This window comes from Pogonomyrmex barbatus, unplaced genomic scaffold (genome assembly GCF_055798465.1).
Source record: "Pogonomyrmex barbatus isolate J1 unplaced genomic scaffold, ASM5579846v1 scaffold4, whole genome shotgun sequence".
In the NCBI taxonomy this organism is placed as follows: domain Eukaryota; kingdom Metazoa; phylum Arthropoda; class Insecta; order Hymenoptera; family Formicidae; genus Pogonomyrmex; species Pogonomyrmex barbatus.
In genome coordinates this window covers 2,427,973-2,444,757 of record NW_028297138.1, presented here as the reverse complement: position 1 = coordinate 2,444,757, position 16,785 = coordinate 2,427,973, and the positions used below count along the sequence as shown (strand labels likewise).

At 35.4% G+C, this 16,785-nt stretch overlaps 1 protein-coding gene, 1 long non-coding RNA gene and 1 pseudogene across 7 annotated transcripts in view; 2 read left to right on the top strand and 1 right to left on the bottom strand.

The window, feature by feature from the left end:
- The window catches only part of LOC105423790 (transmembrane protein 114), a 517,194-nt gene that overhangs the window by 118,576 nt on the left and 381,833 nt on the right, over window positions 1–16,785 (top strand). The window lies entirely within an intron of this gene.
- LOC148935632 (uncharacterized) overlaps window positions 1–16,785 on the bottom strand; it is a 136,116-nt gene that overhangs the window by 48,411 nt on the left and 70,920 nt on the right. The gene's annotated exons all lie outside the window — the stretch shown is intronic.
- Window positions 516–6,321, top strand: LOC148935635 (uncharacterized; annotated as a pseudogene).

The window sequence follows — 16,785 nt, the reverse complement described above, 5'->3', positions numbered from 1 at the left end:
GCTCAGAACTTTTTTGTACACCTAATAAATTACACTCAACATTATGTCATTTATTGTATTAAATTTTTTACCGCAAAGAGAATTTTTTAATGAAAGAAAGAAAGTAATAATCACACGGGGCAATATCCGAAGAGTATGGAGGATGAGATAGAACATTCCATCAAATGACAATAACAATTTATTTCTGATGATTAAAGACATGGGGCCTGGCATTATCGTGCTGAAAAAACGATGCCTCGTCTGTTCGTTAATTCTGGCCGTTTTGTGGCGATTGTTTCCTTCAATTTGTCCAGTTGGAAACAGTATTTCACTGAATTGATTATTTTATCTTGTGCAGTTCATAATAAATAACAATCCCACCTTCCAATCCTACCAAATAGACATTAAAACTTTCTTCGGGTGAAAACCAGACCTTGCTACCATTAAAGGCTTTTTATTCCTTGACCAAGATCGTTTATGTATAATATTCTCGTAAAGAATCCACGTCTCATCCCCAATAACCAATCTCTTCAAAAATGGATCTTTTTCGTTTCGCTGAAGAAGCAAATCACATGTCGAAAAACGGAAAAAAGGAGATTGCTCTTTGTCAACTGATGCAGAACCCATACTTCAGAGCGATTGATGTAGCTGATCTTTGTAAGATTATTATGCACCGTTGTTCGCGGAATGTTTAAAATATCCGCCAATTCACAAACAGTATATCGCGGATTTTCATCAACCATGACTTTGATTAGTTCCGTAGATGGGTGGCCGGATGCGTTCTTCATCTTTCAGATTAAAATTACCAATTCTAAACCAACCTCCTAAACCAACTACGAACTGTTTGAATACTTGTAGCATCACTCCCATACACGGTGCAAATATCAGTTGCGGTATATTTAGCACTATTGCCTTTTTTAAAACAATGCAGCATTATATGTCAGAAATGCTTTCTTTGATTTTCCATACTTAAAGACATATGAAAGGGCGTATATAAAACTTCAATCCAAACGAAACATCCTACAATAGCTAGAGGACGACTGAAGATAAAGACCACAACATTTGACAGATTAGGTTTCATGTTTGTATAAATATTACAGATAAAGCAGCTGCGTGCAAATAGCGAAAGACATTTTTGGGACAACCTAATACATATATACATATATATACACGTATATTCTCGAATCCTCGATACTCTAAAAAGATGATGGTCCTATTCTCTCGATGGATCGGACCGCAGCGACTCTCCAATGCCACTCTTATCCCTGAGAAATGTCTTTATTTCAAGCTTAAAAAAGCTCGAGAGGACAATTACACCCGGATAGTAAACTATCTCGCAGAGATGTCTCAGATTTTATAAAACTAAGCTCGGAATCCAGTACAAGCAGTAGATCACCTAACTCCTTCAACAGGTACTAGATTTGCATAGAGCAAAGCCTCCATTTTATCTTAATAATTATATTTGGTGATCTTATAGTTGTATAAAAAGAGGATAAAAAAAGAGAGCGTGCCACGACGAGGCCACGAACCAGTCGTAAAAATCCGTAATTATTTTTGCGAAAAATATCATCTCAGCCAGGAATCGAATCTGGATCTCCTGCTTACCGGAAAGGCATCTTATCCTTTCGACTACAGAGACATGTGATGATATTTATCACAAATAACGTGTTTAGAATAACACATCAACAATTCAATGATACACACATATATACATACTACATATACATATATATACATGTATATATGTATATTACAATTAATTACAATTATATATATATATATATATATATATATATATATATATGAAATTGTAATTAATTGTAATATATATATATATATATATATATATATATATATATATAAAATTGTAATTATCAATTATTTATATCAATTTATTAAACAATAAATCTTGCCTTTATAACATTCAAGTAATTCATTTATAAGATTCAAATAATTCATTCTTAGTTCTATATTTTCATTATTTTCCTTATTTAGTCGAGCGCTAAATGTTTTTATATAAAAACTTTTTTATTTAAACAAACAAAATTTTATTATTTATTTTGTTACTGTAACTGTACTTTTGTAACTGTACTTTTTAATTCTTTATAATAAAAACTTATGTTGAGTAAAGCAATTTTGTGATATAATTATATTTTAAAGCTAAATAATTACCAATAATTTACTATTTGGGTTAGAAAAAGAAGAATCTTGAATGGATAGAAAAATATATATATAATTTGGTTTTTATTATTTTTAAATAAAAGATACTACTACTTGGGTTTTATTTTTTTTTAATAGTGGTATATCTTTTATACAATTGAAATATATAATTTGATTAAGGTGGACTTGTAGCTCAATGTTTATAGGACTATAACTTGGCGCCAATTATCGATATCAAATTTTTTATACAAATATTATACATTATTATAATTATTTGAGTTGGCAATGTGGAAACAAAAAATTTTTTTTAAGAATTAAGGCTAGTATGATTTGAGTCACAATAGGAAAATTCTTCATTGAAAATTAAAATTTTTTTTAAAGAATTAAGATTACTACCACATAGGTTAAAGCGCTTCTTACTGCTTTATTTGCATTATAAATAACTGCTTACATAATTATGCTTGATATTTAATACAGCCAGCTCCACTGAAGATTCGCTCGTGGACTCGTTGCGATGAATTCCTGGCGGGGAAATCGTAGTCGAATTGCCACGAATATGATTATCAGAAATTCCTAAGTATTGCCTATCATCTATACTTCGCGAGAGCTTCGGGTCAGCCGAGCGCTGCGTGCTTGACGAGACCGAATTTATCGCAAACTCGCCTCGAGGCTATGGAAAATAACGCGAATAAAATTGTTATTTGAAAGCACTTATAGGAAAATGTCTTTCGATAGATTTGGCTAATTTTTGGTGTATGTTGTAGTTCTCGTCATTCTGAACAAATGTTTCAATGGGCACAACTTGATTCTATGAGCCGTTTCCGCGCTACAAAATCCATGATTTAACATATAAAGATATAGGCTTTTCGACTTGGATATGTGATCCTCGGTTGAATGTTTGTGCGTGTGCCCCTTCCCTCTACTCTTTCACCCTCTCCTCTCTCCCCTCTCCCTCTCTTTCTTTGCATGCGTGCACGCGCGCGTGTTGTATGTGTGCGCGCGCGCACATACGCACAGGTTTATATATGTAAAGAAAAATATATATAATATATATATAATATATATATATATATAATATGTTTTGTCATGCATAATATTTTTATATGTATATATTATGTCAGATGTCGCACATAGTCTGTGCCAAATATCAACAAATACTTTTGAGGATATGAACATGTCTACGTATGTTCATGCATATCATATTAGATAATATCATATCATATGCTTATAGAAAAAGTTACTATGTGCACATTTATATATTTTTACTTGCATAGCTTCTGTTATTTTGTCTCTATATATGTTGAATTGTATGTCTTTTATAATCTGTACATATCCAAACCAAATACACATTGTTTAGTTGCATATCATATACCAATATATAAACTGTAGTATTAAAATGAATATATGTATTAAATTATACATACACATTACATATGTCCACTTTTATAATTGATATATTAGAAATCTACATATATTGGACTGTACTATGTACATACGCTGTCTTTATATGGTTCTTAACAATGATTGGCATCAATATGGTCAAGAGTTAAAGAAGAAAAATCTATCCTTCTTCATTTCGATCTCCAGCTTTCTGTCACTCATAGTAAAAAAAAATTAATTTTCAGTTACTGAATCGATTAAATGTTCTAAAGTCAATAAAATCATGGCATTCAAAAATAGAAATAGAGTACAATGTTACGTGTGTGATGTCGTAGTACGACCAAGACAATTGGCACGAATTAATGGTGATAACTTGATTAAACGTGAAATCACCATTATCAGACGCGATGCAAATAATCTACTAGCACTTGATAACGGATCTTACTAGACTTTGCATTAATTACAATCGTTTCTCAATGAAATAGCTATTGAGAGTGACCCAACTTGTTTGCAATTGAACATATTGACACAAACTTCTAGTTATATCTGTATGATCTGTAATCAATATGCTAATATACAGAGATTATCAGTGCTGAGTAAATGTTTTTGTCACAAGGAATATTTATATACCTGAGACGGCTAAATGTTGCAGAATTCACCTAAATCACAATGGCTTGTTACAATATTTGTTGGGTGGATTGAGGTTTGTTAACAGACCGTATGTGATACGTGGACAACAGTTACAAATTATTCTGCAAGAACTTCGAAGACTTAGTCAGAATGGTTGCTTATATAATGATGAAAATAGTTTTACTGATAAAGAGTGATAAATCGATAGCCCTCATATCAAAGGATCAGTTTCGCGAGTTATTTACATTTTGTGATCCAGTACCGCGAGAAGAGAGTCATAGGTATGTATCGAAAAGAGTTCTTCTGTTGTTTCTCTGTAAATTACATCAGGGCCTGAGTGATGAATTTTTGAAAGTCATCTTTCATTATCCTAGCAGACAAACCGTAAATTTAACTATCCAAACACTGAGAAGATCTCTTATGCAATGATTTGTTTTTACCTCAAAATATTGATTTTCAAGCAATAACGAGAGATCAATTCATTGAAAGACACGTTAATGATTTTGCTAAATGGCCTGTACAATCCAATGAACTCAGAGAATTGATTACATTGATGGAACCTATGCTTACATACATAAAAGCAGTAACTTCCGTATCTTGAAACAATCTTACTGTCGTCATCTTATTGTCATCTAAAGGTCGCCATTTAGTTAAACCTGCTTTTATTGTGGCTGTGGATGGCTACATACTGACAATCCAAGGCCCATATTTTTCAGATTCAAGGAATAATGATGCGGAGATATTTCGAAATGAGTATATTAGAGATAATGATGCGATAAAGGTATGGTTTCAAGATGGAGACATTTTTGTAGTTGATCGTGGATTATTATTCATTTATGAGTAATAATGTTATTCATTAACACGTGCGCGTGCGCAGATAGAGAAAGGTAGGAGATGGAGGGAAGGAAAGGGGTGGGGAAGAGGAGTGGAGGGGGGCGCACACACATTCGATCGAAGACCACATATACCGAGTCGAAAAGCCTATACCTTTACATGTTAAATCTGGATCTTCCAGGGCTTGTACCGCGGAAACGGCTCATAGGATCAAGTTGTGCTCATTAAAACATTTATTCAGAATGACGAGAACTACAATATATTCAAAAATTAGTCAAATCTACCGAAAGACATAAGAATGGTGTGGGGTCTTTTAATCGGTGTTAATTATTTGTTGGTTTTTCTCTCTTTCTAAATGAGCGCCCCGACCGTTGAACCATCCCCTCTACCTAGTGATTACTGAGTAGCTGTACATTCTGTCGCCGCGTACCGCGCTCCAGCTCGTATATGGTTAAAATATCGCCTTATCGTAGCACGTATTGCGTGCCTAGCGCCCAACGACTTTGAATGATTTAGCCGACTGAAGAGAGTGCTGTCGTAGTGTGCCGATTATTCGACGAGCCGGAAGACGCGGACGTGCTTGGTCGCCGCTCAGACAGATGACCAAGAGTCTCAGGGCAGCGGTCGCAAATTTTGATTCCATTTCTTATATTTTTCTATTGGAATTTGTCGCATTGTAACTCTTACTCACTTAATTCGCGATACCGGCATTCCTGCGACGCTCGCACAACTCACCCGCTCATGATACGATGGAGGTGACGGCTTTACAAAATGAATATACCCGGCTTACCAACGACGCTGATTGCTTCTTCGCGGCAGCTTGCAGATTTTCGGATCCTCACTCTTTGGGTGTACCATAAGAAGTGATTTCTCGCACCCTCGCAAGATACATGCAGGCGATCGCTACCCTTGTCTCGCGTTTTGTTATTGGAAATATTTGAAAATCGGCTAATCACACAGCCCTAATCGACCGCGCATCGCGAGGAATTTAAATGTGGTGGCAGATGTGGCCACGTCTTTCGACTTCTCAACTCCTCTTCGGTCGAGATCCTTATATTTCTCAATGCCTGATCGATATTCCTGCAGATTTTCATTCCATTTCGGAGCTTCGCCGGGGCGTTTCGTGTCCAAGGTCCCCATGTTATGTTTCGTGGGGTGGCGCCTTTCCCGTAGCTCCGCTCGTCAATCGGCAATGATAATTTTCCGCAACTGCAAATAGATCTATTTAATAGCGGCATTTCCATTCCCGTTAATGCGGGTGCGAGAGGGATAATATGACCTGCGCGTCCCGTCGAGTCGGCCTCGCTCTTCTTCTGTTCCTCTCTCATCCTGGTTTCCGCCTCGCAGGTCCTTATCAGTTGAAAAGCGCGTTCCACACAAGGAGGAAATAGAGACTTCGACAAACAAAAAGAGAGACAAAAAGAAAAAGAAAAAAGAAAAAAAGAAAAAGAAAGAAAAAGAAATGCGGCATGATGAGAAGGGAAGATCCTTTTCTCACCTCCTCTTACTGCTGCGGTCGATGGCTTCGGATCGTACACAAGGGTGTGTTAGATGTTATGCGTCGTTGCGCGCATCTTGGGTGTTGGCGGCGCAGCAAATCGCGACCCAAAGGAGATCTATGAGATGGATGGGAGAAGCGGTGTCTCCGCGAGTCTGGGTTTGCGCCGCTATAGGCTAGCGAATTGTACATGTGATGCGTCGTCGCGATTGGTATGTGCTTAATTTTATCGCGTCTTTTTGTTTATTAACATATTATATCTTTTTTTCTAAAGAAGTCTCTCTTAAAGCTTCTTCTAATTTTCTTTACAATTATTCGGTTGTGCGCATTCGTTTTCTAGTTTTCGATAAATAGTTTGAGTCGATTTGCGTGTACGGTCACGATTTTGCATTTTTGTTTGATTTTATAATTCACATCTGAAATTTTTCTTATTATTTGGTATGGACCATGATGCCTCCAATATTTTCGATCGTCCTCGACGCGCTTCGTTGCAAGAGGACTTTATCTCCTACTCTGAAAGTTTTAGTATTTGTATTTTTGTCGGCATAATATTTAGCCTTTTGTTTCGCCTCACGGATATGTTTCTTCGCCAATTTTTGTGTGGCTCGGAGTCGCTTCAACTCTTGCGCATAGTTATCGTATGTGTATGGTTGTTCGGTTGTGCCGTCAGTGCCGTAGGTAGACTTGCTCGGTACATGAATTCGAATGATGTATAGCCCGTTGCTGTATGCGGTATCGTATTATATATGAACATCGCGTATGGAATCCATTCATCTCAATTAGTTTGATTGTCTATATAATATCTTAAATATTCGATTAGAGTCCTGTACTTTCCAAGACCTCGTTACTTTCTGAACGGTATGTGGCAGTTTGGATTTTTGTTATTTTTAAAAGGATGCATACATCAAACATCATCAAACATCTCACTGACGAAGTTGGTTCTTTGATCTGTCAGTATTTTTCTCGGTATTCTAAATTCGCATATTATTTTTGTGGTAAACTCTTTAGCAATTGTATTTGCTTCTTGGTTTGGTATCGGTATCGCCTTACTGAATTTTGTTAAGTTATCCTGGAATGTTAACAGGTATTTATTTCTTTAGTAACCGTGAGTGGTCCCACAATGTCTAGCGCATTTTTCGAACGGACTCTCTGTCGTTTCTGTTAATAGTAAAAGCATCTTAGTTTTCCTGTTTAGTTTGTTTTTTTGACAATCTTCGCACTTGGCGATGTATTCCTCCACGTCTTTCGTTAATCCGTGCCAGTTATGTATTAATTTTATTCGGTTTATTATGCGCCTTGATATCCTCCAAAGGGAGCATTATAGTATTCGTATTTGCTCTTTTTCTTCTTTGCTGTATTCGTACTTTTCCTTGTCGCTCGACGCTATTTATCTGCGTGTCAGGCGCGATCGGATTTCTACTGAGCGTGTCAACATTTGTATTACCTTTGCCAGCCTTGTGTATTACCATATACCCATAATCATACTCTTCTAATTTGAGTCTCCATTTAATTAATCGCGAGCCAGAATCTGTTATACTAAACTCTGTTATACTAAATAACCAGATCAATGGCTGGTGATCCGTAACTATCTGAAATTTTGTTTCGTACAAATACGGTCGAAAGTGTTTGACGGCCCATATTACGGCTAGCAATTCTTTTTCCGTCGTATTATAGTTCTGTTCCGCTGTGTTAAGAATTCTGTTTGCGTAAGCAATTGATCGATTTTAGTCCTTGCGACAATACAGCTCCGAATACGGCACCGGTTGCGTCCGTTGTTAATATAAATTGTTTTATAAAGTCAGGACTTAATACTGGCGCAGTCATTAACCTTTTTTTTAAAGTTTTGAATGCGTTTTGTTGTTCTGCCGTCCAATTGAATTTTTCGTTTTTTCTTATTATTTTTTTCAGTGACTTTGCGATCTTCAAAACGTTTTCAATGAATCTCCTGTAATACTCGGTTAATCCTATGAAGGATTGTACGTCTTTTACTTTTTTGGGTACTGGAAAGTTTGTTACGGCCATTATTTCCGATGGATTTGGAATTATACCGTTTTCAGAAATAGTATGACTTAAATATGTCACCTCCTTTCTTAAGAACTCACACTTGTTTGGTTGTAATTTTAGATTATAGTTTTTTAATTTTTGAAATACCTCAGTTAGTCTTTTATCGTGCTCTTTTAAATTTGGTCCATAAATGACGATGTTTTAAGTATACGAAGCATCTTATGCCCTATATTTCTGCTAACACTGAATTTATTAAACGTTGAAATATGGCGGGTGCATTTTTTACCGGGTATTCGATTAAACTCGGTATGCCCGTATGGCGTGGAGAAAACCGTTCTGCTTTTATCTTTCTCATGCATTGCTATTTGATGGTAATCCGATGCGAGATCTAACGTTGAAAAGTATTGCGCGTGCTTTTCTAGCTGATCGAGAATGTCCGTAATATTCGGCAAAGGAAACGAGTTTCCTATCGTTAAATCATTTAATTTCCGTAAGTCTACGATAATGCGTAATTTAAGTTCTCCGGATCGGTTTTCTTTGGAATAACTAATATTGGAGCGTTTAACTGGCTTATACTTGGATGGATAATTTTTTCCTCAAGCATTTTCTTTATCTGCTTATTTACTTCCGCCTTGTGTGTCTCAGGCAGACGATACGGTTGGACATTGACCGATGCGCTATTCGCGTGGTGATCTCATGCTGCACGGCGGTTGTGGGTGCGTCACCTTCCAATTGAAATATGTCACAATAGTCGTTACATATGTGTTCTAATGTTTCTTTTTCTTTAGTGTTCTTTTTTTTAGTGATCTGTGCATAATTGTTCTCGCACTCGGTTTCTTCTCTCGCTTATGGTCTCGGTGTATTTTTTCACCGTGTTGAATATTTCGGCGTTCTTCGTTTTTATTTCTTCTAAATTTACCATCTGCTTGTTTTTACGAGTTCTTTGGTTGTGTTCATTATGCATTGTGTTCATTATCAGACAAGTGATTTTTTTTGGATCCGGCAGGCAGCATCTGAATACTCCTGACTTCGGTTATTCTGATCTTGTTATTCCTATTTTATTTTTATTGGTAACTGCTTTAATAATTGTTTTGCTACGCGGTTTTAGCAGTACTTTTTGATACGATTGGTGTTTTACATTTATATTACTGATACATAATATCTTTTTTCGTGGTCGCATCTTGCTTTGTTTGACTAAGAAATCGATTCCGAGTATTCCCTCGTAATCTATGGGGAAATCATCTCTGACCACGTATACTGAATGCTTGAAGCTGAGTCAGTGCTCTCTTTTCGCGGTTTATCTCGTCTTTACCATTGTACATTCATGTTTTATTTGTATATTATTGTTTTTGTGAGTGATTCCTTTTTGATTTTACCGTGAAGTCCAGCATTCTGCACGGTTATATTCTGCTTTCTTGCAATGCGTGCAGTATTTATTAATTGTATTTATACGTGGCTGCCTATCTGACTGTGGTAGGGGGAATCGATTGGTAAATTTATTTGTTCGGCAATCTCGACTGTAATGTCCTGTCTTTCTGCGTTTATGACATTGCAGCAATCTATTCTTGTGGATGGGTGGATAAGTGGGTAGGATATACTCGCTTTTGGACGCCCGAAATTCCCCATTGGGGAATTAAAAGTCCTTTAAATTTTTCCTCCGTGTTCACGCTGGCTATGGCGTCTTGTAACGTCGTATAATGTTACGAACGTACTAATAATTTTATGTCGTTTGGTAGTCATAATTGAAAGTTATACAGGGTCTGTCGTTGTATGGTTTCTAAGATCGCTCTTTTTGATTCGCTTGTACTTTGTCGCCCTACGAGCATGGATTCGTATAATTCCATGGCTAGTTTATTTGTGCATAATCCGAATGCTCTGGCCGATTCTTCGGGCTTTTGTTTCAAAATATTGAATTCTAACTGTAAATGTGTATTCTTTTTGCTGAGATAGCACACCTCCAATTCTTTTTTCAATTGCGCGAAGTCACGTATATCTCGCGTTTGGAAATCGGTTATGTCCCTTCCTTTTAATTTTGTACACAATATCCAGCTTCCAATAGCGTAGCTTTCTCCCTTAAACTTGTGTTTTTCAACGCGTACGATGCCGCGCTTAGGAATTCCGATAACTTGTGCAAGGTTCCGTCAAATTTCGGAATCATATCGCGGGCTTCTTTTAATTTTGTGTATGCATTCACAGGATCTCGCCAATTTCGGGCGTCATTCGTCGTACACTATCATATACTATCTCTATCGATTCGTCGTTTTTTGCGTTAGCATCCCGATTGTAATTCGTAATTTTTAACTGACACATTCGACTCTATAATGCTCGCATATTCTCTAATATTTCTCTCTAATATTTCGGTCAGCATTATGTCGCGCGTCGCGCGAAGATTCTGGATTGGTTTTCTAGTGTAGCTGATTTAGAATGGTTTTCATTTGTCTTATTTCTTGCTCTAACTCTTTGGACTCCTCTTATTTTGGCCTGATTACACTTGATCGCCGCGCACTATTAGATTACACTTTCTTTACACTTTTCCGTCTACGCGTCCAAACGCTTGGATATCTGAGCGCCGCTTGATTACTCTCGTTTTTTATCCGTCCGCGGCGCATCCTGTGTTGAAATGTTGTTTGGTACGTCAGCGTTTCGACACGATGTTATTAGAGTCAGCGTTAGTTACTCGTCGCTCTTCTGTGATCGGTCGTAATGGCGTGCCTGACGGCTGATTTGTCATTTCTGCCTGATTTGCGTTTCGTGCAGCGTATGGAATTCGGTTGGATCGAATACACTGCTGTCGTAGGATGTTAGCGAAAATTCTCCGCGACTGGAGTCACTTATGTCAGATCTTGCATCTGTCGGGTGTAGTAAATTGTCATCGCATCTCTCGTTACTCAGTAGTATACTATTATCTATGTCGCTAAATGAAAACTCACTCTCGATTATAATATTCGGATATAGCTCCGGTTGATTCTCCAAGCTATTGTCGGAATAGTACTCGTTTAGATTACGACGCACGCGTGGATCGTGTGTATTTTCTGCCTACGCGGGGCTCGGAGGATTCAGACGAAGTGCATGGTGACCTGAATTACTGTATAACCACGACGCGTTTCTTTCAACGGGAGTTCGATTAATGTCTTCATTCGACAACTATTTTATAGCTTTCCTTAATTTCTATTCCGCTCGCCTTATGCTTTATAATTTACATTACGGTCGCAATTCGCATATTGTCGGCGTAATGCTTGCTTGCTTGTGTGGTAGGTCAGCGCCTTTCCCGGTGTCGCTAGTATGCTCGCTGGCTGCTCTACCGGGCGTCCTTGCTGGATGGCGCGGCTTGTTCTTAATTTTATGTATCCTCTTTTTTTCAGAATACTAGGGGAATACATCTTCTGAGGGTTATGATGCCTGCTTCTTCTAGCGGTTCCGGCACTACGGATCCCACCGTTGCCACTAATTTGTTGTGCCGCTCCGGGCGCAACTAGGGAAAGTGATGAAAGAGGGGGAAAGGGAACCACTAACTTCACACTTGTTTAACGGAATAAAGAGTTTTATTTAATTGAATATTTCTGTGTTGATTATTTTGGCCCGACTATACTTAATCGCCGCGCACTATTAGGTTACATTTTCTTTACATTTTTCTATGCGTCGAAACTCGGGCATCTGAGCGCCGTTTGATTACTCTCGTCGTTTTTTATCCGTCCGCTGTAACGCGACCTCGGCGCGTCCTTATCGTGTTGAAACGTTGTTTGGTACATCAGCGTTTCAACACGATGTTATTAGAGTCAGCGTCCTTGCCGAATACACATCGGTTCGTTGCAATCGGCAATCGTACATATTGTTCTATTAGTCAGCAATATTATGGCAAGATCAGTTTACGTAATCTAGATTGCGATACCAGCAACATCATGAAAGCTACTATCACTTGTTAGATACATATGTATGTTAGATACATTTGAGTTAAATTAATTAAACACAATTTTATGATATCACTATTTTTGAAAAGAATTAAAACTACTGTCATTTGGGTTTTAGAACAAGAAGATTTCAATGGGAATACAAAAATGCGAATCATTGATTGATTTACATTTTTTAAAAGCAATTGTACTTAACATTGTAATTGTATTTGTAATCTAATTGTATTTAACTATAACGACACCCGACTCACCCCCCTCAATTACTAATAACTGTTAACATTATTAAGGGTCCCCGACCGATCAACCGTCGGGGTACCGACACGGCGATCCGTCCGCGATCCCACCGTCGAGAAAAGCCCGTCGAACAGCGGACGCGGCAAAACCGATGATCACGCGGCTTCACGTGCGCGCCGCGTGAGACAGTAAACACACGGTGAGGCCACCACCGCCGGCCCCGCTACCGACCGCGCCACCGAACATCCTCGCGGAATTCCCGAGCGCGTTCGGCGAATTATCGCGGATATTCCGACGAGACATCCCCCGGAAACTACCCCGACCCGAGTCCGGCCGACCCGTTCCCGACGAAACCCGACCGATGGCCGGCTCGGGTATATTAAGCGAGTCCGGGAGATAAACGAGACCGATTCCCAGCGAGACAGTGACCAGTCCGACACTGCTCTCGATATTCCGAATCCTCTCCAAGAAAGCGATCTAGGGTGCTACCTATCGTGCCAGGAGCTTCTGGCCGATCGCTCCTCGAAAACTATCCATCAGCGCACAAGTAACTCACAGGTTGAGGAGCTTCTCAACCTGGGCTCCACAAAGAAAGCCCTTGTGCACATATTCCTTCGACGATCGAGAAGCAGGGAGCTTCCTGCATTCGAGCCGTCATAAACCTTACCCACAGCTGATCCGGCATATCAACACTCACAGCTGATCCGTCAAAACAAGCCGGCCGGATTCCCCGCGCACCGTCGCGCCCGCGCCGCGCCCATCAAAGAACGCGACGAAATCCGGAGAGCCGACCGCGAGCAAAAACGATTATATCTAATACGTGGAAACCGCGCGTCTTTTCGCCGTACCAGCGACGAATTACTTGTACATACTGTAAATATCAACCCAGCCAGTCGGCGTTGTAAATATAAACATAAAAATATCAAAAGACACGATAAGTTATTTCTCATACCGAATCCTGACAAAACCGATCGACGCTATCCTGCAAAACCGAGCGACGGGGAAAATTACCGTTTTATAACTTTCGAGGTAATGGAATTATGCGCCACTTTTTTGATATCAAATCTTTTATATAAATGATATACATATTAGGGTTGAGTATTTGATATTATTTGAATTTAATAAGATTAGGATATAACACTTGGATTTATAGGAAAATTCTTGAGTGCAAAGATATAGATTTTATTTCTATTTTTTTAAGAAGAATTATAATTTTTAGTAGAAAAAAATGTACAATGTGATGCAATAATTCGCAGGATCATAGTTGCGCGTAACATTATCGACATTGAGTCGATAACTGCGTGCACGTGAATTTTATTAGAACATCAGTAATTATAAAAATAATAGGTGACCTTTTTTAGAATTCTGTTCTTTTCCTTTTCAATAAAATTTGAATATTTTTATTATTATTTATTTCTTGTTTGAAAATGTACACATAAAATGTACACGTAAAAAACAACATGATAAAAATAAAAGTGAAAGTAATCGTAAAATACAATTAAATATAAACCTATTTTATTTTCAATTTTAAACAAAAATTATTGCGTTAAATTTTATTATGTTCCTTCCATTGCGTATACAATTGTATATAATTACATATATAATTATACATATATAAATTATATCTCCGTTATATATTGCTTTTCAAACTAAGTACTCACTTCACTGGACTAAATACTGAGTCCCAGTATTATTTAAACAGTTCTTTTCAGAACCACTTAATTGTTTGACAAAGGAACACACTCAGGAACAATTATACATAATTTTATTATCTACAAAAAGAAAAATTGTGAAAAACTTCAACATTAATAAATGATCTATTTCTTTATCTTTCCTCCTCATGCTCATTTAGTCTACATAATATTAATTTATTCTACGTAATTATAAGTATATATTTATATAATATATAATTTCTAATATAACATATATAATAAATTATAAATTTATATAGTTAGAAAAGCAATATGTAACAGAGATATAATTTATGTATGGATATATGTATAATTGTAAACGCAATGGAAAAAAACATAATAAAATTTAACGCAATATTTTTTATTTACAGTTGAAAATAAAATAATTAGATCATACTTACATCCCAGCAAGACGAATTGGATTGAATAAATCTGTATGAATCAAATTTCCGAATCCGTGAAAAAGATATTTAATTTTATAGATACTGAACACAATCCGTTTCCTGTGTTATAATAATTCAGGTAAATAATAAAATAATAAATAATAAAATGAAATTACGGTTGCGTTCCGATATTGTCTGCTAGTACAGAAAATCTATAATATACCCCGTAACATCGCTTACGGAAGATGAGTAAAATGAAAAATGAAAAAATGAAAAAATGAAAAAAAATGAAAAAAATGAAAAAAAATAAGAGAAAGTGATGAAACATTTTTTTATCTTGTATCACCGCATATTTTTAAAACGGCCATCCTACTTGGGATCCTGCTCGATGTTGCTTAACTTCTATGTTGGGATGAAACGTGTTACTGAAATTATGATATAAGTGAATGCAAAATTTTGACATAAAATATGATAAATCTAATTAATGAATGTTACTATATTGTCGTGTAAGTAGTCTCAATTTTAAAATTTCGATTGCATATGTAATTCTTGTAGAATTTAATTACATATAGAGAGCCGTAAATCTATGTTATATTTAATGAGAATCATTTGTCTTATGAAAATTGTTTATAAATTGTTGTATATATTTTGTTTACTTGTTTAATTTATTAATGATTGTTAATAATTGTATTGAATATAGGACATATTTTTCTTATTTATATTATAGTTAATTAAGAAAGATAATAATTAATAATGTTATTTCATTATTTATTCATTAAAAATGACTTAAAAATGACGATATATTTATGACGATAATATTTCTTGACAAATGTTACGTTTATTTTACGTCATTATTTAATACACTGATGTTGAATGACGAAAAATGATCTTAAATCATCGTTATAATGACGTCATCTTGCTACTTGGGTATATATATATATATATATATAAAATCAAATATAATTATATATTTTTAAATACAATTAAATCAAGTTTTTAATGGATCCATTTTTGTAGTAAATATGAAAAACTAATATATTTTTATAAGTATATTTATTTTTAATACTTGTATTTATATGAACAATCTCATATATAAAGTATTAAGTTTTTCATAAAATAAACGAAGTTGTACACTGAACCAGTGTAATTATATTAAACTTAAAATTTTCCTTAAGGATCCTTTATCCTTTATATTTGATTGAAATTATATGTTTGTAAAGTGTATATATTTCGTGTATGTATGAACGTATACAATATCAACTAAACTCGTAATATTTTGGAAATGTCTCTCGTTTAGATGTTATTATTTATAGTTTGATGCATCTAGTTTGATCATAATATATTATGTATAAATTTATATATATATATATATATATATATATATTTATATTTTATATATATTATTTTAATTTATATATATATTTATATTTATTATAATATTTATATAATTTAATGTATATCTTTCTATTTGAAAAAGAAATGTAGTTTTGTAATATGAAATATAATTTAATATGAAATATAATTTGAAGTTATGTAAGCATTTTGATATAATTACATATAATCAGATATAAATTTTTTACCCGAAAAAAATTTTAATATAATTTTATATAATTTGATACGGAATTATAAATATTTTGATATAATTGCATATAATTTGTAATATTAGTAGATCTCATTATACATAATTATATATAATTATATCTAATATGATATAATTATATATAATTAGATATAAACTTTTTTCCCGAGTTCCCTGTAATTATATACAAAACTGGTGAACTCGAGTGGAGAATAAAAGCAAATGGCCAATCCACAATTATGAATTGAAATGGATTGGTAGGAAGTTTCATTTTGATATTCATTGGGTGAGATACAAAAAACAATGGCTAATCTATATTTATGGATTTGCACGTTTCATTTCTATGCACAGGATGAGATACAAAAAGTAAATAGCCAATCTATAATTAGTGATTCAAATGGATTACGGATAGAAAATAGATTCAAAGAATTCAAAAACTCCATTCGACATTGCTTCAATGAATAATTTTCAATATTTTTCAATTATTTTATCTCGTTTGTTGGAT